At 40.3% G+C, this 25,010-nt stretch overlaps 1 protein-coding gene across 1 annotated transcript in view; it reads left to right on the top strand.

The window, feature by feature from the left end:
* The window catches only part of LOC118387195 (endothelin-1-like), a 308,791-nt gene extending 284,181 nt beyond the window's left edge, over nt 1–24,610 (top strand). The window contains exon 5 of the transcript XR_008140776.1: nt 24,578–24,610. The gene's annotated coding sequence lies outside the window, so the exon portion shown is untranslated. The remainder of the gene's footprint in view (nt 1–24,577) is intronic.
* The last annotated feature ends 400 nt before the right edge of the window (nt 24,611–25,010 follow it).

The raw sequence follows: 25,010 nt of genomic DNA, 5'->3' as shown, positions 1-25,010 counted from the left end.
AATCCCGGATATCTCTTTGGAAAGCAACTCTTGCCCTAATTTCGTCAACTTTGTTAACTAGGGACTGGACATTAGCGAGTAATATACTCTGAAGCGGTGGGTGGTGTGCGTGCATCCAAAACCTTACTAGAAGACCACTCCGGTACCCTCTCCTTCAATGGCGTTGTTTTGGGTCAGCCTTTGGAATCGGTTCAAATGCCCTGGGAGATGCAGACAACGGATCCGCTTTGGGAAAGTTCTATTCCTGGTTGTAAATGCTGGTTGTGCTGGTAAGTTGACGTCTCTCTGATATCCAATAGTTTTTCCCGGCTGTATGTAATAACACTTTCGATTTTCTGGGCTAACAATGTAAGAAATAATACATAAAAAACTAAATACTGCACAGTTTTCTAAGGACTTGAAGCGAAGCTGCCATCACTATCGGTGCCATCTTTGTCAGGGCTATTTGAGAAGCATACAGGCAAGGTTCAGCATACGTGCTGTAGTCTAGATTTAGTTTTTTCGGTCATTTGGTTGAACAAGACCGCATATTAATGGTCTTCAAACTATATATTTTTTTATTTCACCTAGATAGAATGCCACTTTTTCATTAGATGTTATTTCACTGTGATGAGAACAGAGATGATATCTATGAATGTGTTCAACCAAAACATCTTCTTAAGGTGACACCTTCTTACGCTTACTCCATCATCCCCTCCTCTATAGCCATCTCTCTCTACAAATCAAATGAAGCCAAAATCATGCCAAACATAATTCCAGACACGTTTCAAAATTCCAATCAACTATCTTGTCTCTTATCAGCATGTATCAACTAGTAAGGGAGAAAAATGCATCTGCCAGTGGTCCTGTTGTAAATTCCTGGCCTTGAGTACAGTCCTGCTGAATTCCAACACAAGCCCTTCCTGTCACATCCTGCTCTGTGCAGCCGCACATATCCTTTAGTCTCACCCTCTCCCAAGACCTTGTATGGGAAAAAGCCGCTGTCTTGGCTTGTTCATACCAGTCATGGGGGGATACCTGTGACATGCGGAGATAGAAAACAAAAATATTTTGGCAGATAATTAGGTGGCCTATTTCCTTTTGTGTGCAGGGTATACATGCTGAACCTTGCCTGCCTGTTTCTCAGATGTAGGCAAAACGTTGCGTCAATGATAAATTACTGTTCCTAATGATGCAAATAATGGTGCAACAGTGATGGTCTAATTATATTGCATTCGTAAACTCCAATCATAATATACAGTGCCTTCAAGAGGTTGCTGCCTATATACATAGACTTGAAATCACTGGCCACTATAATGAATGGAACACTGGTCACTTGAATAAAGTCTACATATCTTGCATTACCCATACCTATACTATTCTACTGTATCTTATTCTATGCCACTCTGACATTGCTCGTCCATATATTTATATATTCTTAATTTCATTCCTTTACTTAGATTTGTTTGTATTGGGTATATGTTGGGTACTTATTAGATATTACTTGTTAGATATTACTGCACTGTCGGAGCTAGAAGCAAAAGCATTTCACAACACCTGCAATAACATCTGCTAAACACATGTGATCAATAACATTTGATTTGATTTGATTATTCCACATTTTGTTGTGTTACAACTTAAATTCAAAATGGATTTAAAAAATGTTTTCACCCATCTACTCACAATACCCCATAATGACAATGTGAAAACATGTTTATAGAAATGTGTGCACATTTTTGGAAAATAAAATGTAGAAATACATAAGTATTCACACACCTGAGTCAATACTAACATACAGTTGATGTAGTTTACATACACTTAGGTTGGAGTCATTAAAACTTGTTTTTCAACCACTCCACAAATGTATTTTTAACAAACTATAGTTTTTGGAAGTCTGTTAGGATCTACTTTGTGCATGACACAAGTAATTTTTCCAACAATTGTTAACAGACAGATTATTTCATTTATAATTATCAGTGTCACAATTCCAGTGTGTCAGCAGTTAACATACACCAAGTTGACTGTGCCTTTAAACAGCTTGGAAAATTCCAGAAAATGATGTCATGGCTTTAGAAGCTTCTGATAGGCTAATTGACATAATTTAATTTCAAGGCCTACCTTCAAACTCAGTGCCTCTTTGCTTGACATCATGGTAACTGAGTTTAAGTATATTTGGCTAAGGTGTATGTAAACTTCCGACTTCAACTGTAACATGCGGTACTCAGTGACTGTAACGGCCGTCGTCGGTGGAATAAGGTGAGGACCAAGGTGCAGCGTGGTAAGTGTTCATGATTTTTAATAGAATCAAAACTGAACACTAAACAAAATAACAACACGGAAGAACGAACAAACGAAACAGTCCTGTCTAGTGAATACCACAAAACAGAAAATTAACACCCACGCAACACAGGTGGAAAAAGGCTACCTAAGTATGAACCATACCAGGCCAAACTCAAAAACCAACATAGAAACACAAACATAGACTGCCCACCCCAACTCACATCCTGACCATACTAAAACAAAGACAAAACAAAGGAACTAAGGTCAGTACATGACAGTACCCCCCCACCCAGGGTCTGGGTGGGCATCTGTCCGCGGTGGCGGCTCTGGCGCGGGACGTGGACCCCACTTCACCATAGTTTTTCTCCGTCTCTTTATCTGCCTCTGTGGCCTCTTAAAAACGGCGACCCTCGCCACCGACCTTGGACTGGGGACCCTAGCCCCTCCCGAATGGACGGGTGATTCCGGCAGCACCGGGCGGACGGGAGACTCCGGCAGCTCCGGAGTGAAGGGCGATTCTGGCAGCGCCGGCGTGACGGACAGGTACACCTCCACTTGACTCAAATGATGTTAAGCTATCACCCTATCACAAGTTTCTAAAGTTTCTACATAATTTTCTGGAATTTTCCAAGCTGTTTAAAGACCTAAGTGTATGTAAACTTCTGACCCACTGGAATTGTAATACAGTGAATTATAAGTGAAATAATCTGTCTGTAAACAATTGTTGGAAAAATTACTTGTATAATGCACAAAGTAGATGTCTTTAACGACTTGCCAAAACTATAGTTTTTTAAAAAGAAATTTGTGGAGTGGTTGAAAAACATGTTTTAATGACTCCAACCTAAGTGTATTTAAATTTCCGACTTCAACTGTATATATACATTTGCAAACATTTCTAAAAACGTGTTTTCGCTTTGTCATTATAGGGTATTATGTGTAGATTGCTGAGGAACATATGTTATTTAATCAATTTTAGAATAAGCCTGTAATGCAAAAAAAGTGGGAAAAGTCAAAGGGTCTGAATACTTTCCGAAGGTATTGTAACATTATTTTCCGATTAAAAAAAAATACTTATCTTTTTACTACTTTAATAGGCTACTAAATAACATTTCCAGTGGTGGGCTGACTCACCTAATGATGCAGACGAAGCCATATGCTACTCACTGTGATGGCCGAAGAGCTTTTTTTGCAATAGCCTATCTCAAGATGAGCTACTTTGACAAACAGTGCTGCTGTTAGCTACAAATTGGGGAGTTATTGAGAAAAAAATATATTGGTTCTACAGACAGATTAGTATTCTCTTCTCTGCAGTAGGTATTAGCTTTCCAAACTGTACGTGTTTCCCACGATTGTGTTTTGAAATCTGCAAAAGGCAAACTGACAGCTGTAACCAACCATAGAAATATAACCCATAGATGACAGTTCCCATTCAAGTCAGGACTGGCATTCATTGGTAGTGTACCCATGACTTTAACAGTTGCCAAGGTTACAAAACATTTCTATGGAGTATATGTCTATGGCCACAAGCTGTGGACTATATTGGCACACATGCTACTCAACCTGTGGCCTTCCCGACTGTAGGCATACCGGTAACTGCCAGAAAAAGGAACCACTTGAGTAAACAAGTGATACAAAGTATATGTTATGGTGTGGGGTGCATTTCGATGGAATGGTTGAAATCCACTTGTAGAATCTATGCCAAGGCGCATTGAATCTGTTCTGGTTGCTCGTGGTGGCGCAACACCCTAAAACACTTTATGTTGGTGTTTCCTTATTTTTGGCAGATAGCCTACCTGTTTGTGCTTGTGATAAAACTTAATCCACAGTTATTTTTTTTATAAACTCTTGATCCTTTTTGGCTAAATGATGCTTCCTGGTATAGTCTGAACATTGAGAGCAGGCTCCTGTGGTTGGATAAATAATAATAAACAACATAACGTAATAAAACAAAATGCCCCTACGGGCTTGTGCCCAGCCACTGACTCACACAATTGACCCGTCGCATTGATTTATTATGCCGTTTATTAAAAAATAAATATGAATCAGTTACCCAATCAAGGCAAAGCCCCCCCAGTTACCCAATCAAGGCAAAGCCCCCCCAGTTACCCACATGGGCCCCCTACCTCTTAGGAGAGTGGCAGCAGCAGGCTGTCTACACTCATTGAGAGGAGGCTCCTGAGTTTTACTGTGGTTGGCGGTTGCAGTGAAAAAATATATCAATTATATACTACTTAAAGTATACACAGAGTATATCAAACATTAGGAACACCTTCCTAATATTGAGTTGCACCACCCCCTTTTGCCCTCAGAACAGCATCAATTCGTCGGGCAAGGTGTTGAAAGCGTTACACAGGGATGATTCCCACAGTTGTCAAGTTGCCTGGATGCCCTTTGTGTGGTGGACCATTCTTGATACACACCGGAAACTGTTGAATGTAAAATATAAAAAAACAACAGCAGAGTTGCAGTTCTTGAAACAAACCGGTGCGCCTGGCACCTAATACCATACCTCGTTCAAAGGAACTTAAATGTTTTGTCTTGCCCATTCACCCTCTGAACGGCACACATACACAACCCATGTCTCAGGATTTAACAAGTGACATCAATAAGGGATCATAGCTTTCACCTGTTCAGTCTATGTCATGGAAAGAGCTGTGCTGTCACATGTGATATTTATGAGTGGCTGGCCCAGTGCTCCAGTTGGCATGAGAGATGTTGGAAGTGCTTGACCACTGTTGAAGTATTCCTCTTTAAGTGTATAAAAAAATGCAACCATATCTTGTGTTCTCCCCTTTCCTTAGCTTGACTTAATTTTTACTCTCTATTAAAAGTTGTGTGGGTTTATTTTGATTAGCCTCTTCTGGGGCAAATTTTGTGGGAACTCATGGTGGGTGTCTATGGCTGTGTTTAGACTGGAAAACCCAGAATAAATCTGATGTGATTGGTCAAAAGACCAATTAGTGGGAAAAAATATCAGAATTGAGCTCCCTGTGTAAACATAGCCTTTAAGGGCCCAGTTTCTTGTTGCTCGTCAACTTTCAGTGGATACTCCCATGAGTGTCTTTCAGAATTCGTCCTAAAACCCACTTGTTTCGCTTTGGTACTTGCCCATGCTTCATTTGTACCCTTTTTTTGTAAACAACAACGTTATGGGTTTGTCTTAGTGGGAACGTATAACTATCTTCAAAGCTGGTTGAACTGACGACATGACAATCTGTCGTAATGACGTCATTTGAATAACACACAGAATGAATAACACAATGTAATGCCTGATGATAAAAATCTAATATTTCCAATCACTATTAGCTGTAAGCTGTTTTGTTTAAAGACATGCCAAGAATCCAACATTAAGGCTTTCTAGAGAAGAGAAGTCCATGTTCGGGGATGCAGGGGGCAAGATAATCCACTCTCAAGTTTCAGGGAACAATTAACAACTAAGGATAAGGAAGCAGTTTAAAAGTTCCTTGGGAAAAACATGATCCATCATACCATGTAGTTGTAAGAAAGAAGTGCTCACTACAAAGTGGAAATAATGAGCCATATTTTCCATTGCGTAATAATGCCTGACTTTTTAAATAACTGGAGCGCAAAATGAGGGTTATAATTGGTTTTAGTGTTCCCCTTGTCTTGCCTTCTCCTCTCTGTGCTGACGGACAGTGTGTTGTGGCTGGGTTTACAACAGAGTTAGGAACAATGGATTTGTTTCTGTGCTCACGTCTTACTGTCTAAATGTAGTTTATTTTTAAACAGTGTCATGCATGTGTGTTTCACATGATTTCATGCAGACGGAACTGATTAAAGCAATGAATATTATAAAGAGAATTGGTAGAATTTAAATTAAAGAATATTTACCTTCTGAAAAGTCTAAATATTTTGGATGTATGCAATCCTTTTTCTTATAGATTCTGTTGTCTTTTGCAATGTATTCTGTAATCTTCTTTGTAAATTTATATCATGGCCAAGGCCTCAAATCTAAGCCAGCTTTACCGTGCCACCACAGTTGTATATTGGAGAGAACCTTCCCTTTAACATAACTCTGTGACAATGCAGTAGAGCTGTTCCATGTCACCCATGCAACGTTATGTAAACAGGAATTAAAATATCTGTCATTGACAATCCAAGAAGCTATCGCACACAGCCATGCAATCTGCAAAAACATAACTATAACCAATGTTGAGGGTTGTGGTAGCGCCTGAGGCAGTGGTAGCAACCTCAGTGCCAGGTAACACCATACTCATTGGGGTCTTTACAGCCTTATTCATCCCAGAGAACATTGTGTTTTCTGCTTTGTTAGTGATGCAGCCAGTATGTTCTGTACTGGACTGTCGAGGTGGAATGTTCAAGCTATTTGCATTTCCCTGCTGTCTGCTCCCTGGAGAGATACAATGGCCTGATCATCTAGCATAGTTATGAAAGACTTTGTCTGAAAGACTAACATAAAGTTGCAGTGCTTACTCTTTTATTGAGAGGGCTCTTTCAGATGATCTGCAATTAATTGTGATCTTGCAGATTGCAGTTGCGATAACATTCTTTCCATAAAACATTTTAACCCTTGTGCGGTGTTTGGGTCTGTGGGACCCATTTTCAATGTTTAATAAAAGGAAAATGATACAATGAATTATTTTGTTCAACCTTAGACTCATTCGCCTTGGCTCAGTTTCTGTGAAGAACATATTTTCATTGAGTGCACACCGTGCACCTCCCTACACATTTATATTACATATGTGGCGACCCGGGGTAATACAATTGTGGAAAAGTGCGTGCGTGTGTGTAGGTGAAAACAAGTAAAAATGAAACAAAGATTTGCTGTGTGCCACTCTGTCTTCCTCCAACCTGGACCTGCTGTTTCAACATGGCAACAAGAACCTGTCTGTCTCCCTGCCTGTCTGCCTGTCTCCTGCTTTTCTCACACTATTTACCCTTTGTAGTTTGAAACTACACATTATTTCGATACATTACAAAAAAAATCTGTATTTTCTCACACCACAGCCAGGTGCAAATTGGGGACACAACAAATAAATAGCTTTGCATGTGTGTCTCCTTACCACAGTCAATCAATATGGCAAAAATAATCTCTGCTCAGAGGGCCTTGTTTTTTTTTTGCAGAGAGAGAAGCTAGTGTGGAAGGAGCGTCTTCCACTTTGGAAGATGAAGAATTTACCCGAATATGAGGATCCTGTCAATCTCTGTCAATTCGGAGTCTGACAGTGAGTTGGAAGAAGAGGATGAGATTGACCCTCAGCCAGTCCCAGGACCAGCCCATCAGCAGCCAGCCCCAGGACCAGCCTGTCAGCAACCAGCTCATCAGCAGCCTGCAGTAGGAGAAATATGGATGTCTCATTCCTTCTTGCCCAATGGCTGCCAATGTGATAAAGAAGCAACCAGGGTCGACATGGATGGGGGTGCAGGACATAGTCTTCTTTTGAACTTTTCATCCCAGACACCATACAGAAAATCATTCTGGACTGCACTAATTTGGAGGGAAGGGGTGTTTTTGGAAAGAGATGGAAGGAGATGGACTGAACTCATTTGCATGCATACCTTGTTTTTTTTTAATCCTTGCTACTATTTTCAGATCCAATGGGGAATCCACATCTACACACACAGTAAAACTCTATCCCTCATGTGGTGTGTAGACCGGCCTTAATTTGTGGTCAATGGGGCTCATTTATCATTTCCAAATTGTTCAATAGTGATGAAAACCTTGTTTCATTTATATTTGTTCAAGATAAACGTGATTTATTCAACCCATGTCTTGATTATGATTGATTTTTCTTTACAAAAATCACATTTTATAAAAAAGTAAAAACGAATACCGCTTCTATTGGAAAACTACAAATATGAACCATGTATGCTGTCTATATTGCTTGTAATTGAAATAAGTCTAAGTATTTATCATGACACAAGGTGAGACCCAGATGTAGACACAGGAGGTAGATGGTTGGTGTCTTACAATATTTATTAACCAATAGGGGAAGGCAAGAGAATGGTCGTGGACAGGCAAAAGGGTCAATACCAGTTCAGAGTCCAAAAGGTACCGAAGGGCAGGCAGAATCAAGGTCAAGGCAGACAGGATGATCAGGCAGGCGGGAAAGTCAGAGTCAGTCTTCCTGTTTTTTACCCCTGACTATCAAAAAGAGAATAGCAAAAGGAGTACAGGAAAAACACTGGTTCACTTGACTAACAGACAAGACAAACTGGCGCAGAGAGACAGGAAACACAGGGATAAATACATTGGGGAGAATAAGCGACACCTGGAGGGGGTGGAGATAATCACAAGGACAGGTGAAACAGATCAGGGCTTGACAGTATTAAGTATTTAGTACTTTTACGTAAATTATTCTGGCTGTATTGTTTTAAACCCAATAATGTTGTGGGTCCATCAGACCCGCGAGCATTGGGTGACTAACAAAAACACGAACACCAAGGTTAAATGTAATTGCCACTATGTACAATAGACTATGGATGGAGCAGTTTACATAATGCAACTGCATTGTGGTAAGTAAAGATATGCAACCTATATATAACAGAAGTTTCTTATGAGAGGAACATATTGTGCTGTTACTGGCTGTCCTTTTGACAGAACACTTCCATTTGTACAAAATGTGTCACTTGATGTGAATCTTAACCAAAATGATTTGGCTGTCAGCAGTCCATTCTCCCTTTCATCATCTGACGGGAACAAGAAAAGGATTGGATTTCTCACATCCATTATTCATAGTATTTGGGGAGGTTGTCCCATTTTAATACTACCTTTGAGATAAATATCCCAAGGTGATAGGAATATACTTCCTTTCTCTGAAAATATTATGAGCATAATCGTATTTTCACATCGCTGATATAGTCTTTCAGGTATATTTAACAACATAGTAAGAAAGAAGGACTTGATCTCCCATTGACAGCATGAGTGAATGGCACGATGGATGTACAGGTGATGTTGGTTGGTCCTGTCTGCGATGCTTCAGGGAGATTTGACCCTTGGGCATACACATAGGTTCAGTGTTCTAACCTTAACCATTAGAGGGAGAACACATAGCTGGCCTTGGATCAGTGTCTGGGGCCAACTACAGCCTACTCCATCAATGATGCTGCAGCCACAACTAACCAAATTCAGTTTAAGGGGCGTGTCTTGCATAGATTAAATAAGCAACTATTATCTCATGTCTGTCTGTCATCTCTTGTATTCATCCTCAGTGGCAGTTACAGATTTATGAAACGACAAATAACTGTCATCCACCTCAACATATCAACGGAGTTGTAAAGTGCCACAAAGAGGAAATCTTCCCCTATATTTTTCTTCTTCTGTGTAACAGAAAACAGCATGTGGCGTCCTCACGAAGCCTGCATTGAGCGGGGGATGGGCAACCCAGCTGCTTCCGGCTTGCACAGCCACATTAAAAACAGATTTTGCTGAAAGAATGAGAGAGAAAGAAAGTATCAATCAAACATAGACCCTCATTAATTCTCTGCTGATGCACCAACAAACATGCATGGTGTATAACTCAGGACGATAGTTTATCTTCCCCGACAGTGCCAGTGTATTATTCATGCCTTGTTTGGATGAACAGACAGTGATGTAAACGCTTGAATTTGAAACTTAAATGTCCATTAATTGTTAGACTATTCATTCAGTAGGTCAATAGCATGGTGGGTGATTCATTGTCTGATACACTTGTAATGACCTCAACCCATAAAATGAATGTGGCCACTCATAGTTATGGGTGTATGTCATTCATGGTGGGTCCCTCTGGGGTATTTGTAGAGCAGGTACCAAGTCTGACCTCATGTCTTTACCTCACAACCTTGGATCCACTATATCTTTGTCCGAAGGTATTGTGTTATAGCATGGATCACAACTTGGCTCTCTGGAAAAGATTGTGGAACTGTTGAAATTGTGAATGTGCAGTAGCTATGTGCAAAAGTCTCATATTAAAAACCACTCTAGAAGACGTGTGTTGTCTGTGTAGAGGCCTTTTCAATATTGAACACTTAAAATGGCCAATACAGACACACATGCACACACACACAGACACATACCTTCAATGTTCCCTTTTCTAATTTTCCCTTTTTGGATGAGCAGTTCTCTTCTTCACAGCACCTCGTTGTCAATCTCTGTGATGACATTTTCACTGTCAGCCTTACCGTTTCCCCGCTTAATTTGTTCAGGCATCCAGTGAATCTTAATGCCATCTCGAGTGAGGTGACGCAGGTCCTGTTCGCTCTAAACTCTGGAACGCTTTGTACAATCCCATTAATCACTCACACACAGGCAGCTCACCCAGCCTGGCCCCTCTCACCATCCCTCTTCAGCTCTCCGGCAGGCAGGAAGGAATAGCCTTGTCACTGCTGTTTTAACACACACAGCCTCTTTAACAGCCAGCCCCACTATGGACCTGACATCTAATGACCAATACAAAGAAGCAGGAATGTTACTAGTGCCTATTAACCCGTACCTAATGTCTTTCAAGAGACACATTGCCTTCAACACCCAAGGACAAAAAAACAATGTGGTTGGGACCTGGAGCTGCGCAGCAACTGCATTGATGCACACCAGGCTTTTCGAGGTAATCAATGCAGCAAGGCTGTCTGATCTGTTATTAGAAGACACTAAAACAAGACATTGTGGCTATTCATAACCCCCTTTTCATTTCACTACAGAATAAAAAATGACATTGAAGGTTTTCAAATTAAATGCATTGTAAGAGTACATATTGATACAGAAAAAAGAGGACCGAGCACGCCCCCATTCTCATCGATGGGGCTGCAGTGGAGCAAGTTGAGAGCTTCAAGTTCCTAACATGGTCCAAGAACACCAAGACAGTTGTGAAGAGGGCACGACAAAACTTATTCCCCCTCAGGAGACTGAAAAGATTTGGCACGGGTCCTCAGATCCTCAAAAGGTTCTACGGCTGCACCATTGAGAGCATCACTGCCTGGTATGGCAACTGCTCGGCCTCTGACCGCAAGGCACTACAGAGGGTAGTGCGAACAGCCCAGTACATCACTGGGGCCAAGCTTCCTGCCATCCAGGAACTCTATACCAGGCAGTGTCTGAGGAAGGCTCTAAAAATTGTCAAAGACTCCAGCCACTCAGTCATAGACTGTTCTCTCTGCTACCGCACGGCAAGCGGTACCGGAGCGCCAAGTCTAGGTCCAAGAGGCTTCTAAACAGCTTCTACCCCCAAGCCATAAGACTCATGAACATCTAATCAAATGGGTACCCAGACTATTTGCATTGTCCCCCTCCCCCTGTTTTACACTGCTGCTACTCTCTGTTGTCACCTATGCATAATCACTTTAATAACTCTACCTACATTACCTAAACTAACCGGTGCCCCAGCACATTGACTCTGTACCGGTACCCCCCTGTATATAGACTTGCTATTGTTATTTTACTGCTGCTCTTTGATTACTTGTTGCTTTTATTTCTTATTTGTATCCACATTTTTTTTTTACTGCATTGTTGGTTAGGGACTCGTAATTAAGCATTTCACTGTAAGGCTGTATTCGGTGCACCTGACTAATAAACTTTGATTTGATATTGGTCCAGAGATGTTCTTCAACCCTTCAGAACGTCATCTACCGAGGCCCTTGAAGTCCCAATCAAAGTCATGTTCTATTGCCAGCAGACCATCTCTTTAGAACATCTGTTTGTTCAACCTTGTAACTAACTGCCATACTGCAACCCATTGGCACTCCTGAAGAGTCACAAACTCTAGGCTCGATGTGGTATTTCCCAACCCTCTCATAATCCTGCCATGCCTCATATGTTGTTTTCTTACCCCTGCTATTATCATCCATTGTGCTGCTCAGCACTCCGTTTGGATTCATGAGTAAAAATTATTTCTCTGCTCCAAATCGTCCCCAGAAGACTTGCGTTACTGGGTGACAAACTGGGGGTGTCATCTTTTTAGACAAATATCATTATCTTGGAGTGTAAGCTGTCGCAACCAATATCCTGTGTGAATGATTAACAGTATGCTGTTGCTCAAGCAGGGATATGCTACCAGGGAAACAGGCTGTCATAACTACCGGAACATTCCCTCTACCGCTTTATCTACAGACTGACCTACTTAATAATGACTACACCATCGCTAGGTTTGGGCAGCAGGTAGCCTAGCAATTAAGAGCATTGGGCCAGTAACCGAAAGGTCGCTGGTTTGAATCCCCGAGCTGACTCGGTGAATGTGTCCTTGTATTGTATTTGTCATCATTTATCATTTAGGTCAACATTGGATCATTCAGAGATCCTCACTGAACTTCTGGAGAGAGTTTGCTGCACTGAAAGTAAAGGGGCTGAATAATTTTGCATGCCCAATTTTTCAGTTTTGGATTTGTTAAAAAAGTTTGAAATATCCAATAAATGTCGTTCCACTTCATGATTGTGTCCCACTTGTTGTTGATTCTTCACAAAAAAATACAGTTTTATATCTTTATGTTTGAAGCCTGAAATGTGGCAAAAGGTCGCAAAGTTCAAGGGGGCCGAATACTTTCGCAAGGCACTGTAACCCGAATTGCGCCTTTAAGTCGCTCTGGATAAGAGCATCTGCTAAATGACCAAAAAATGAGAGGAAAAGTATGGATATACTGTATTCAGACTTATCACTTATGTTTTACTACTTCATGATCAAGTGATGCCAAATGCAACATACATTGCACAATAGATATGCATACTGTGTATGTGCTGTGGAAATAATAACAATACATAGGCATGCAACTGACAGCACAATTGCAAATATAAATTCTAATCATAAAATACTTCACGCCAAAATAAGAGTTAATTCACAATTAGTGGTATTTACTGTTGATATGGAGATCATAGTATGGCAATTCTTAATTTAATTGTGCTAGAGAGATTATCCTTAAGATCGCAATTGTCAACGTCTAGCAACCAAAAGGTTGCGAGTTTGAACGTCATCACGGACAACTTTAGCATTTGAGCTAATTAGCAACTTTTCAACTACTTAGTACTTTTTAGCTACTTTGCAACTGCTTAGTTTGTTAGCTGACCCTAACCTTAACCCTATTAGCTAACCCTTCCCCTAAACCTAACCCTAACGTTAAACTTAACCTCAAGCCTCGCTAACAGTAGCAAGCTAGCTAATGTTAGCCACCTAGCTAGAATTCATAACATATACATTTTGCAAATTCGTAACATACATATAATACAAATTGTAATTCCTAAGATATCATACAAAATGGGTGGTGGACATCCACAAATTAATACATACAATACGAAATGTAACATAACATATCATACTAAATGGAGTGTTTCATTTTTATGTACAGAATAATACAAAATACTCTGAGACCTGGTTGACATAGCTGACATAAATTGAATTACTGCTAAATCACTGCCCCAACAGGTTGCTGAAATTTTGCTGGTTGAGTAGTTTAATCTTATTTTTAATACAAAGCTTAGTTAGTGAAGGCATGTGTGGTGTGTCTACCTCAGAACAGTTCATAATTTGTGCTATAAGCTTTGTAAAGTCAAATGAAGTGTAATTGCTCACCAAAATGTTTGTGTATGGGGCAGTACCTAAACTCCAATGAATTACTTCCAAAAATTGCAATTACTAGGTAAACATTCTTGTGTTGAAATGTAAAGTAGAATTTTTGACACACACTAAGGGCACTATTTAAATATTATAGATCATCTGGGAAAGTTGTACAGTACATACTGACTCGTGGAGTAGTCAGCTCTGACAGCTCTAAAAGCATCCAGCGCTCAGTCTGAAGTCCTTTAGACGTTGCTGTACATCATCTATCTTTGACTCCAAGGAGCAGTTAACATGAAAACATGACAGACAGGAAGTTGCAAACCACATTTTTCTGAAGGTCATACCTGCATACCGGTACTGAAAAATAAATCATTCTTAGAGCTTCTCAGTCACAGAATTAGGGTTTAGAATTAGAATGCTAGTAATTTAATAGAATATCCAAGGTCTCAGGGACCTCATGGGACATAAGAGAGTCACTGTTTGATATTTCATGTGTTAAACTACTGTAATTGACACACTCAAACTCATTGAGACTTTATATTGAGACTATTTAACATTTACCTTTTAGTCATTTAGAAGATGCTCTTATCCAGAGCGACTTAAAGGCGCAATTAGGGTTAGGGTTAGGGTTGGGGTTAGGGTTAGGGTTGGGGTTAGGATTAGGGTTAGGGTTGGGGTTGGGGTTGGGGTTGGGGTTAGGATTAGGATTAGGGTTAGGGTTGGGGTTGGGGTTGGGGTTGGGGTTAGGGTTTCTCAAAGGCACATCGACAGATTTTTCACCTAGTCAGTTTGGGGATTTGAACAAACAAACTTTTCGTTACTGGCTTAACGCTCTTAAAAAAATATACAGTTATCACGTCTTCATTGTGTCAATGGCCAGTTAAAACACTGTAAGTACAGGTAGTAGATATCTGCGGGAACTACAGCATACTTCCTTTAGATTAGGTTTACCCATGGCAAAGGGTGTACTTAGAATAACAGAGCATTGTATTCTTTGAATATGCCACACAGCTGATTTTTCCATTAAATCTGAAGCTCTTCAGCGGTATCACAGACTATTCGGCAAGCTGTCCTGAGGCACATTAGGTTTACACCATTATCTTGGTCTTGCTTGAAGAACTGTGGAGTAGTGAAATACACCAATGAGCAGAACAAGGTTGGGTGCTGTTCACATTTCAATGCCAAATACACAAGAAAGTCTCTGTCAATACTTTGTCATATCCTCCAAAATCTATTAGGTGTCCTTAGCTCTATTATATTAGGCCATGTGAGCTGGGGCATGGTCTGCAGACTGTACTGAGCTGCTTCTATTATGAAACACACTGTTGGATTGTACCATGAAAAGAGCTCATTGTTTACTCCTGCCAAGACACACATTTCAGCAGCTATATAATATCAGCAGATGACATTAATTTCTCTCATGGCTCTGAAAAGACTCCCTATGGGGACTAACTAGAATGTGTAGTTGACTATTCCTGTGAGTTAACCTGTGTATTCTAGCTACAAATGCATACTATAATGAAGACTACAATGTATAGGTCAGTGAGTGCTGTGTGCTTTAAATGTAGCTGTACTGTTCAGTGGGTATGGAGATTTCATGTCTGGTGAATTAACAGACTGCTGATCCAGAGGTACTGATGTAACCAGGTGACCTCCTGCTCCTTTATAAATGGAAAGAACATATGCTAAATTAACTAGATTTTTGTATGAACCTCTGTCTTTTTTATGTTTATTTTATTCTTCCACATAAAGATGTGGAGAGAATGACTCAACCATCAACTATTGTGCCATTGTTGGACTATAAAAAGGTGTTCTTGGACAGTTGCGTAAATATTGCTATCCTTCACAACACAGTGGAGGCGTACGTTGCCAGCAATTGCAATTATTTGAACTCAATGAGAGGAATTCAACTAAATGTGTTTAGACAAGAAAGTTTATCAGTTTTGTATCCTTTGAGTATAGTATAATCTTCTTGTGAGGTCATCTGAAGAGGTTGCGCTGAACAAAAATATAAACGCAACATGCAACAATTTTAAAGATTTTACTGAGTTACAGTTCATATAAGGAAATCAGTAGATTTAAATAAATGTATATCTCACTGGTCACCCCCAAAGCCAATTCCTCCTTTGGTCGCCTTTCCTTCCAGTTCTCTGCTGCCACTGACCGGAACAAACTGCAAAAATCACTGAAGCTGGAGATTCCCATCTCCCTCACTAGCTTTAAGAACCAGCTGTCAGAGCAGCTCACAGATCACTGCACCTGTTCATAGCCCATCTGTATACAGCCCATGTATCTACCTCATCCCCATACTGTATTTTTTTATTTTGCTCCTTTTGCACCACAGTATCTCTACTTGCACATCCATCTTTTGCACATCTACCATTCCAGTGTTTAATTGCCATATTGTAATTACTTCACCACCATGGCCTATGTATTGCCTTAACTCCCTTATTTGACCTAATTTGCACTAACTTTATATAGACTTTGTTTTCTTTTTTTCTACTGTATTATTTGTTCATTCCATGTGTAACTCTGTGTTGTTGTATGTGTCAAACTGCTATGCTTTATCTTGGCCAGGTCGCAGTTGCAAATGAAAACTTGTTCTCAACTAGCTTACCGTAATTTTAAATAAAGGAGAAATAAAAAATAAAAAATTTAATTAGGCCCTAATCTATGGATTTCACATGACTGGGAATACAGATCCTTTGCCTCGTGCAGTGTGACACATCTCCTTTGCATAGAGTTGATCAGGCTGTTGATTGTGGCCTGTGGAATGTTGTTCCATTCCTCTTCAATGGATGTGCGAAGTAGATGGATATTGGTGGGAACTGAACACTCTATCGTACATGTCGATCCAGAGCATCCCAATCATGCTCAATGGGTGATGTATTGGTGAGTATGCAGGCCATGGAAGAACTGGGACATTTTCAACTTCAAGAAATTGTGTACTGATCCTTGCAACATGGATTAATGGCACGATAATGGGCCTCAGGATCCTATCACGGTTTCTCTGAGCATTCAAATTGCCATCAATAAAATGCAATTGTGTTCGTTGTCCATAGCTGATGCCTGCCCATACCATAACCCCACTGCCACCATGGGGCACTCTGTTCACAGGGTTGACTTCAACAAACCGCTCGCCCACACAAAGCCATACACGCTGTCTGCCATCTGCCCAGTACAGTTGAAACCGGAATTCATCCATGAAGAGCACACTTCTCCAGCATGCCACTGGCCATTGAAGGTGAGCATTTGCCAACTGTAGCCTGTTACGACGCCGAACTGCAGTTAGATCAAGATCCTGGTGAGGACGAGCACTCAGATGAGCTTCCCTGAGACGGTTCCTGACAGTTTGTGCAGAAATTCTTCAGTTGTCCAAACCCACAGTTTCATCAGCTTTCCGGTTGGCTGGTCTAAGAAGAACCTGCAGGTGAAGAAGCCGGACGTTGAGGTCCTGGGCAGGCAAGGTCTGTGGTTGTGAGGCCTGTTGGACATACTGATAAATTCTCTAAAATGACATTGGAACATTCAGATCTCTAGCAACAGTTCTGGTGGACTTTCCTGCAGTCAGAAAGTCAACTATGGCCTCCCGAGAGGCGCAGCAGTCTAATGCACTTTCATTGCAGTGTTGCGGTGTCACTACAGCCTTGAATATCATGAAATTGGGGAGTAAAAGGGGGTGAACTTCAAAAGTTCAGACGTCTGTGGCATTGTGTTGTGTGACAAAACTGCACGTGTTAGACTGGCCTTTTATTGTTCTCAGCACAAGGTGCACCTGTGTAATGATCATACTGTTTAATTATCTTCTTGATATGCCACAACTGTCAGGTGGATGGATTATGTTGGCAAAGGAGAAATTCTCACTAACAGGGATGTAAACAATTTTCCGCCAAAATATTTAGAGAGATAAGCTTTTTGGGACAAACTTTACATTTATATTTTTGTTCAGAATAATTACATCAAAAATAAACAGAATCCGATCACATTCTGTCTGGATGCAGTACCGATAGCAGGGCTCTTAATGGGCTATGAGTGAGAGTGAGTGTGTAATAGTGTGATTACTGTGGAAGACATATTTTTAATGAGGGCTGGATGTATATTTGGCTCTTTCTGAGATTTAAATCTAGGGTACTTCAATTAATACCCATTATATGGGGCGGCAGCGTAGCCTAGTGGTTAGAGCGTTGGACTAGTAACCGGAAGGTTGCGAGTTCAAACCCCCAAGCTGACAAGGTACAAATCTGTCGTTCTGCCCCTGAACAGGCAGTTAACCCACTGTTCCCAGGCCGTCATTGAAAATAAGAATATGTTCTTAACTGACTTGCCTGGTTAAATAAAGGTAAAATTAAAAAAAAAAAAATACACATTTCTATTAGAATGTATGCTTATCTATAGACATCAACAGGGGATGTCTGTGTGAGGAAAGGTTTAGTGAAGATAACATGCCTCAACAATTATGATCACTTTTTCGTCAAATGCAAAGGTCCAACAGAAATGTGACTTCCACTTTTGACCCAACCCCTCCATAAGACACACATACATTGCCTTCTGCGAGTATTCATACCACTTGACTTTTTCACATTTTGTTGTGTAAGCCTGAATTTAAAATGGATTGCATTCAGATTTTATGTCACGGGCCTACGCACAATTCCATAATGTGAAAGTGGAATTATGTTTTGCCATTTTTACAAATTAATAAAAAATGAAAAGCTGAAATGTCTTGAGTCTAAGTATTTAACCCAATTGTTATGGCAAGCGTAAATAGGTTCAGGAGCAGAAATGTGCTTAACAAGTCACAAAATAAGCTGCATGGACTCACTTTGTGTGCAATAAGTGTTTAACATTATTTTCTCTCTGTATCCCACACATACAATTATCTGTAATGTCCCTCAGCCGAACAGTGAATTTAAAACAGAGATTCAACCATAAAGACAAGGGAGGTTTTCCAATGCCTCGCAAAGAAGGGCACCTATTGGTAGATGGGTAAAACAAATAAGAAGACATTGAATATCCCTTTGAGCATGGTGAAGATATTAGTTACACTTTGGATGGTGTCAATACAGTCAGTCACTACAAAGATACAGGCGTCCTTCCTAACTCAGTTGGAGAGGAAGGAAACCGCTCAGGGTGGCCAATGGTGATTTTAAAACAGTTTAATGAGAATTTGTATTTAATGGCTGTGATAGATGAAAACTGAGGATGGATCAACAACAATGTAGTTATTCTACAATACTAACCTAATTGAAAGAGTGAAAAGAAGGAAGCTTGTACAGAATAAAATATTCCAAAACATGCATCTAGTTTGAAACAAGGCACTAAATTAATACTGCAAAAATTGTGGCAAAGAAATAAAAAAAAATCCTGAATACAAAGTGTTCTGTTTGGGGCAAAACCAAAACAACACATTAATGAGTACCACTCCCCATCTTTTTAAGCATAGTGGTGGCTGCATCATGTTATGGGTAGGCTTGTAGTCATTAAGGACTGGAGTTTTTTGAGGATAAAAACATTTGTGGAATAGAGCTAAAAACAAGCAAAATCCTAGAAGAACACCTGGTTCAGTCTGCTTTCCACCAGACACGGGGAAATTAAATCACCTTTTAGCAGAACAATAACCTAAATAACAAGGCCAAATCTACCCTGGAGTTGATTACCAAGAAGATCTATGGCAAGACCTGAAAATGGTTGTCTAGTAATGATCAACAACCAATGCTACAGAGCTTGAACATTTTTGGAAAGAACAATGGGCAAATGTTGTACAATCCAGATGTGGAAAGCGCTTACCCAGAAAGACTCACAGCTGTAATCGCTGCCAAAGGTGCTTCTACAAAGTATTGACTCAGGGGTGTGAACATGTTTGCATTTCAATAAAGGCAAACATGTTCATGTCTAAAAACATGTTCACGTTGTCTTTATGGGGTATTGTGTGTAGATCGGTGTAAAAACAAATATTTGATCAATTTTGAATTAAGAATAACACAAGAAAATGTGGAATAAGTCAAGGGGTACGAACACTTTCTGAAGCCACATAGAGGTTTTGGAGAGGTGCGGGGGTCGGCCAAACCCGGCGCCCAGGGAGGTGTTGTTGCGGGGGATTAAGTGCGTTGCTCAAGAGCACAGCGGCAGGCCATGGAATCTAGGATTTGATACCAGAAACCCTCCGACTGCCAATTCACTTCCCAACAGATTTTTGCTGTCGGACCTTGGGGACTCGAACTGTCAACCCGCCGGTTGTTGGATTGTCTCTCTAACCGCTTGGCGACCTATTACCAGGCAACCCAATAGTGATCGTTTCACAGCATTTACTAGTATTTTAATCATTTTGTTGACACAACTCATTCCAATGAGTGTATCACATAGGTATGATAGCGAATGTCATAACGAACCCCCTATGGATATAACTATAATATGCACTCAAAGGTGATTTGAACCAATTTACATGTTTTTGATGTGGAGAGAAAATAGAGTACATAGATTAGAGCTCCCATGGATATGACTCCCCAGATGAGAAACATATCAACATATTTGCATTATGCATTATGGTATAGAGGACAATCATAATCATACACACAAAAAAATGTGTATGAATTGCTATTCATTTCACTCTTTTCTGAGTATGCTCTTCTATGATGAAAACAGCTTTTCCTAGTTCAGCCACTGCTATAAAAACAGTTATAGAGGTGATGAGACATTCTATCAAGCAAACACTCTCCCTGTTTTCTCCCTTGTTCTTCCCAATTTGCCAGATGTACAGCCTGCTGAGTCTGACACTCTGTGGTAAGTCACCTTGAGAGAGATGCTGTTGGTTTGTTAGTGCTCCGCGCGTGGCGCTTTAATAAATCATTAACGTCTTATGTAAAAAGGTAAACTTCCTTCAGGCCACGGGAGCCATGATCACAACACACATAACAGACATGGCATCCAGACAGAAAACGTGCTTCCCTGCCTTACCTCCACTCTTACTTGCACAGGCAATAAGGAAATAGACAAGGATCTTGTGAAAACAGTACATGTGTAACACATTAAGCATGATGCTCACACATAAATGAAGTAATACTGACAGCTACAACGCTCCAATGCTGACTACTACAGTACAGAAAGGATGCAAATTAGTACATCATTTTATGAATGTCAGGGAATCTGAAGCCCGATACACTTGTATCTGTATACGGTTTTAAAAATGGCAGATCTGGACACTGATAAGCGCCTAAATTGTAATGCATGACGTCAGAGATCAGGGTCTCTGCATCACAGCTCTGTATGGGTTTTGACTGACAGCTGTTCTGAACTTGAGCACTGCGCGTGGCAAGAAGTTGCCCCATCCCTCCCGATAATTGGGCAACTTTTGAAAATAATTTAGTTGTCTGAGTGAGGGAAATGCTGTATATTAAGAGGATTTGATGCATTTTGAAAGATGAGAAGGTGAGGATTAATAAATTCTGCTTTGATGTCATACAAGCAAGCCAAGCAATCCTAACCCTAACCCTATCCAAATGTGCACTTCACATTTCCATATCATAAAAATCATGTATGATGTTGTGTCAATGTTTATGCTCACTGATGTACAGTTACAAGCTGACATGATGTTTTACTTTGGGTTATCCTGAACAGAATGAGCCTGTTTGTTGTACTGTGACGAAAATTTGCCGTGGACCACACATCTCAAAGCACTCATGACTTCATTCTATGCTCATCAAAATGTTGCTCTGCTTCTCTGAATTGCCTTGTGAAAGCTTAACACTTTATGATAGTATTTTATAATTTAGCTTGTCATGTTGGCAATAGAACAAACTGATGGAAGACTCTTCTTTGAGTCCTTAAAGTATATCGAAATGACTTAAGAACTGTACACACTTTGGAAAGGTTTGTGGCCACTTGGAAACACCAGTTAGACCTCTCATTCAAACCCTTGTAATTTGTTTGCCTTATGTTAAACCTACTCCACATTTTCTAAGAATATTCTTGTCATGTTACTGAATCAACATTGTAATGTTTGCATACAGTCCTGTGTTCTTTCATTTAACTACATAAGTCAGTTAAGAAACCCTAACCTGGACAACAATCGGCCAATTCTGCACCGCCCTATGGGACTCCCAATCACGGCCGGTAGTGATACAGCCTGGAATCAAACCAGGGTCTGTAGTAACAACTCTAGCAGTGCCTTAGAACACTGCACCACTCAGGAACCGTTGTCAGGTCAACTGTTATGTCCTGACCTTTAGTCTAATAATTTTCCCATATTCTCCAAACCTTTCCCTTTGAATTTTTTTCCATGGTTATGCATTCCATATTTCTTCTGTTAAAAACATTTACATTTAGCCCTATCCATACAGGCCAATTCCCATGAGTGTAAGGGTTTTAAGTTATAAATCAGTGCTTAATATGAGAGCAAACCGCATGGATTAAATTGTGGGTTGAAAACGTTGTTTTAGTATTTTGGAAACCACAACATGAATCATGACTATAGAGCTATCCATTGAGAGTGTGGGCCAATCATTTAATCAGAACAGTGTGGACTCCTAAGCTGAAGCTGTCATCAGTGGAGGGTTATTTACCCCAATGCAACACATCGAACTCTATGAATCTTTGTATTAATCACTTAAGCCCATGCAGTGTTTGAGTAAACACATCTACTGCAGCTAGTCTTAATAAAGCCAATTTAGTTCAACAACTGTCAAAAAGCATGCTGAATAAAACATTTCTATTAATGCGGTTCTATCATACTGAAAACATGTTTATTCGTAAACAGCAGATGTCATTGTTTTCTTAACAAATTTACATAACAAGCTGGGTGAAAATTATCCACTTTTTCACCTCTATTTACCCGCATATATTCCCCGGAGATAAAAGTCTCCTTTTCAGCCGATTAGTGGCCTGAATGACAGGCTTGTGTGAAATTATGTGACAGGAAAAATATTGCAGATAATGAGAATACAGAGGCAGAGCTGTAGGAACCTTTCCTTGAGCTGCTTTTACAAGCGTGCATGATCCTAGTTAGCCTTTTTTTGTCATGAATCTTGTTCTGGAGGCAGCTGTGCTTGGTGGGTACTATTTGGCACAGCCACAAAGTTCTAGAATTTGATTTTAAACCTAAACCTAACCTTAACCCTAACCACACTGCTAACCCTTATGCCTAACTCTAACCTTTTTGTCATGGATTTTTACAATAGCCTATTTTGCAGCTGGCCCATCTAAGGGGAAATCTCTCAGTTATGTCTCCAGGACAAGACTAATGGCAATAAATGTGAACCTGCATGCATAACTCCCAATCTATTCATGTCAAGGCAAAGAGACACCTCATTAACATGTTTGTCAATAATTGTATTTTGATTTTGGCAAGGATTTATACTGTGTCGCTTGACTTTTTACGCCAAGTTGGTATCTTCAAGATGGCGTAGCAGTCGGAAGTCTGTTTGTCTTGTCCCGTCCTGTCCCGTCCCATCCCGTCCAATGTACAGATGAAGTCGGAAGTTTACATGCACTTAGGTTGGAGTCATTAAAACTCATTTTTCAACCACTCCACAAATTTCTTGTTAACAAACTATAGTTTTGGCAAGTCGGTTAGGATATCTACTTTGAGCATGACACAAGTAATTTTTCCGACAATTGTTTACAGACAGATTATTTCACTTATAATTCACTGTATCACAATTCCAGTGGTTCAGAAGTTTATATACGCAAAGTAGACTGTGCCTTTGAAACAGCTTGGAAAATTCTATAATGTCATGGCTTTAGAAACTTCTGATAGGCTAATTGACATCATTTGAGTCAATTGGAGGTGTACCTGTTGATGTATTCAAGGCCTACCTTCAAATGCAATGCCTCTTTGCTTGACATCATGGGAAAATCTAAATAAATCAGCCAAGACCTCAGAAAAAAACTTCAGACCTCCACAAGTCTGGTTCATCCTTGGGAGCCATTTCCAAACACCTGAAGGTACCACGTTCATCTGTACAAACAATAGTATGCAAGTATAAACACCATGGGACCACGCAGCCGCCATACCGCTCAGGAAGAGATGCGTCCTGTCTCCTAGAGGTGAACGTACGTTGGTGCGAAAAGTGCAAATCAATCCCAGAACAACAGCAAAGGACCTTGTGAAGATGCTGGAGGAAACAGGCACAAAAGTATCTATATCCACAGTAAAACAAGTCCTATATCGACATAACTTGAAAGGCCGCTCAGCAAGGAAGAAGCCACTGATCCAAAACCGCCATAAAAAAGCCAGACTACGGTTTGCAACTACACAAGGGGACAAAGATCGTACTTTTTGGAGAAATGTCCTCTGGTCTGATGAAACAAAAATAGAACTGTTTGGCCATGATGACCATCGTTATGTTTGGAGGAAAAGAGTGGAGGCTTTCAAGCCTAAGAACACCATGCCAACCGTGAAGCACGGGGGTGGCAGTATCAAGTCGTGGGGGTGCTTTGCTGCAGGAGGGACTGGTGCACTTCACAAAACAGATGGCTTCATGTGGAAGGAAAATTATGTGGATATATTGAAGCAACATCGCAAGACATCAGTCAGGAAGTTAAAGCTTGGTCGCAAATGGGTCTTCCAAATGGACAATGACCCATTCACTGTATCACAATTCCAGTGGTTTAGAAGTTTACATACACTAAGTTGACTGTGCCTTTAAACAGCTTGGAAAATTCTATGATGTCATGGCTTTAGAAGCTTCTGATACTTCCAAAGTTGTGGCAAAATGGCTTAAGGACAACAAAGTCAAGGTATTGGAGTGGCCATCACAAAGCCCTGACCTCAATCCTATAGAACATTTGTGGGCAGAACTGAAAAAGGGTGTGCGAGCAAGGAGGCCTACAAACCTGACTCAGTTACACCAGCTCTGTCAGGAGGAATGGGCCAAAATTTACCCAACTTATTGTGGGAAGCTTGTGGAAGGTTACCTGAAACGTTTGACCAAGGTTAAACCATTTAAAGGTAATGCTACCCAATACTAATTGAGTGTATGTAAACTTCTGACCCACTGGGAATGTGATGAAAGAAAAAAAATCTACTATTATTCTGACATTTCACATTCTTAAAATAAAGTTGTGATCCTAACTGACCTAAGACAGGGAATTGTTACTAGGATTAAATGTCAGGAATTGTGAAAAACTGAGTTGAAATGTATTTGGCTAAAGTGTATGTAATCTCCCGACTTCAACTGTATATACATTTATATGTAATATACAGTACCAGTCAAATGTTTAGACAAACCTACTCATTCAAGGGTTTTTCTTTATTTT

The sequence above is a fragment of the Oncorhynchus keta genome, chromosome 8 (assembly GCF_023373465.1).
Source record: "Oncorhynchus keta strain PuntledgeMale-10-30-2019 chromosome 8, Oket_V2, whole genome shotgun sequence".
NCBI classification, from domain to species: domain Eukaryota; kingdom Metazoa; phylum Chordata; class Actinopteri; order Salmoniformes; family Salmonidae; genus Oncorhynchus; species Oncorhynchus keta.
This window is presented reverse-complemented; position numbering and strand designations above follow the sequence as displayed.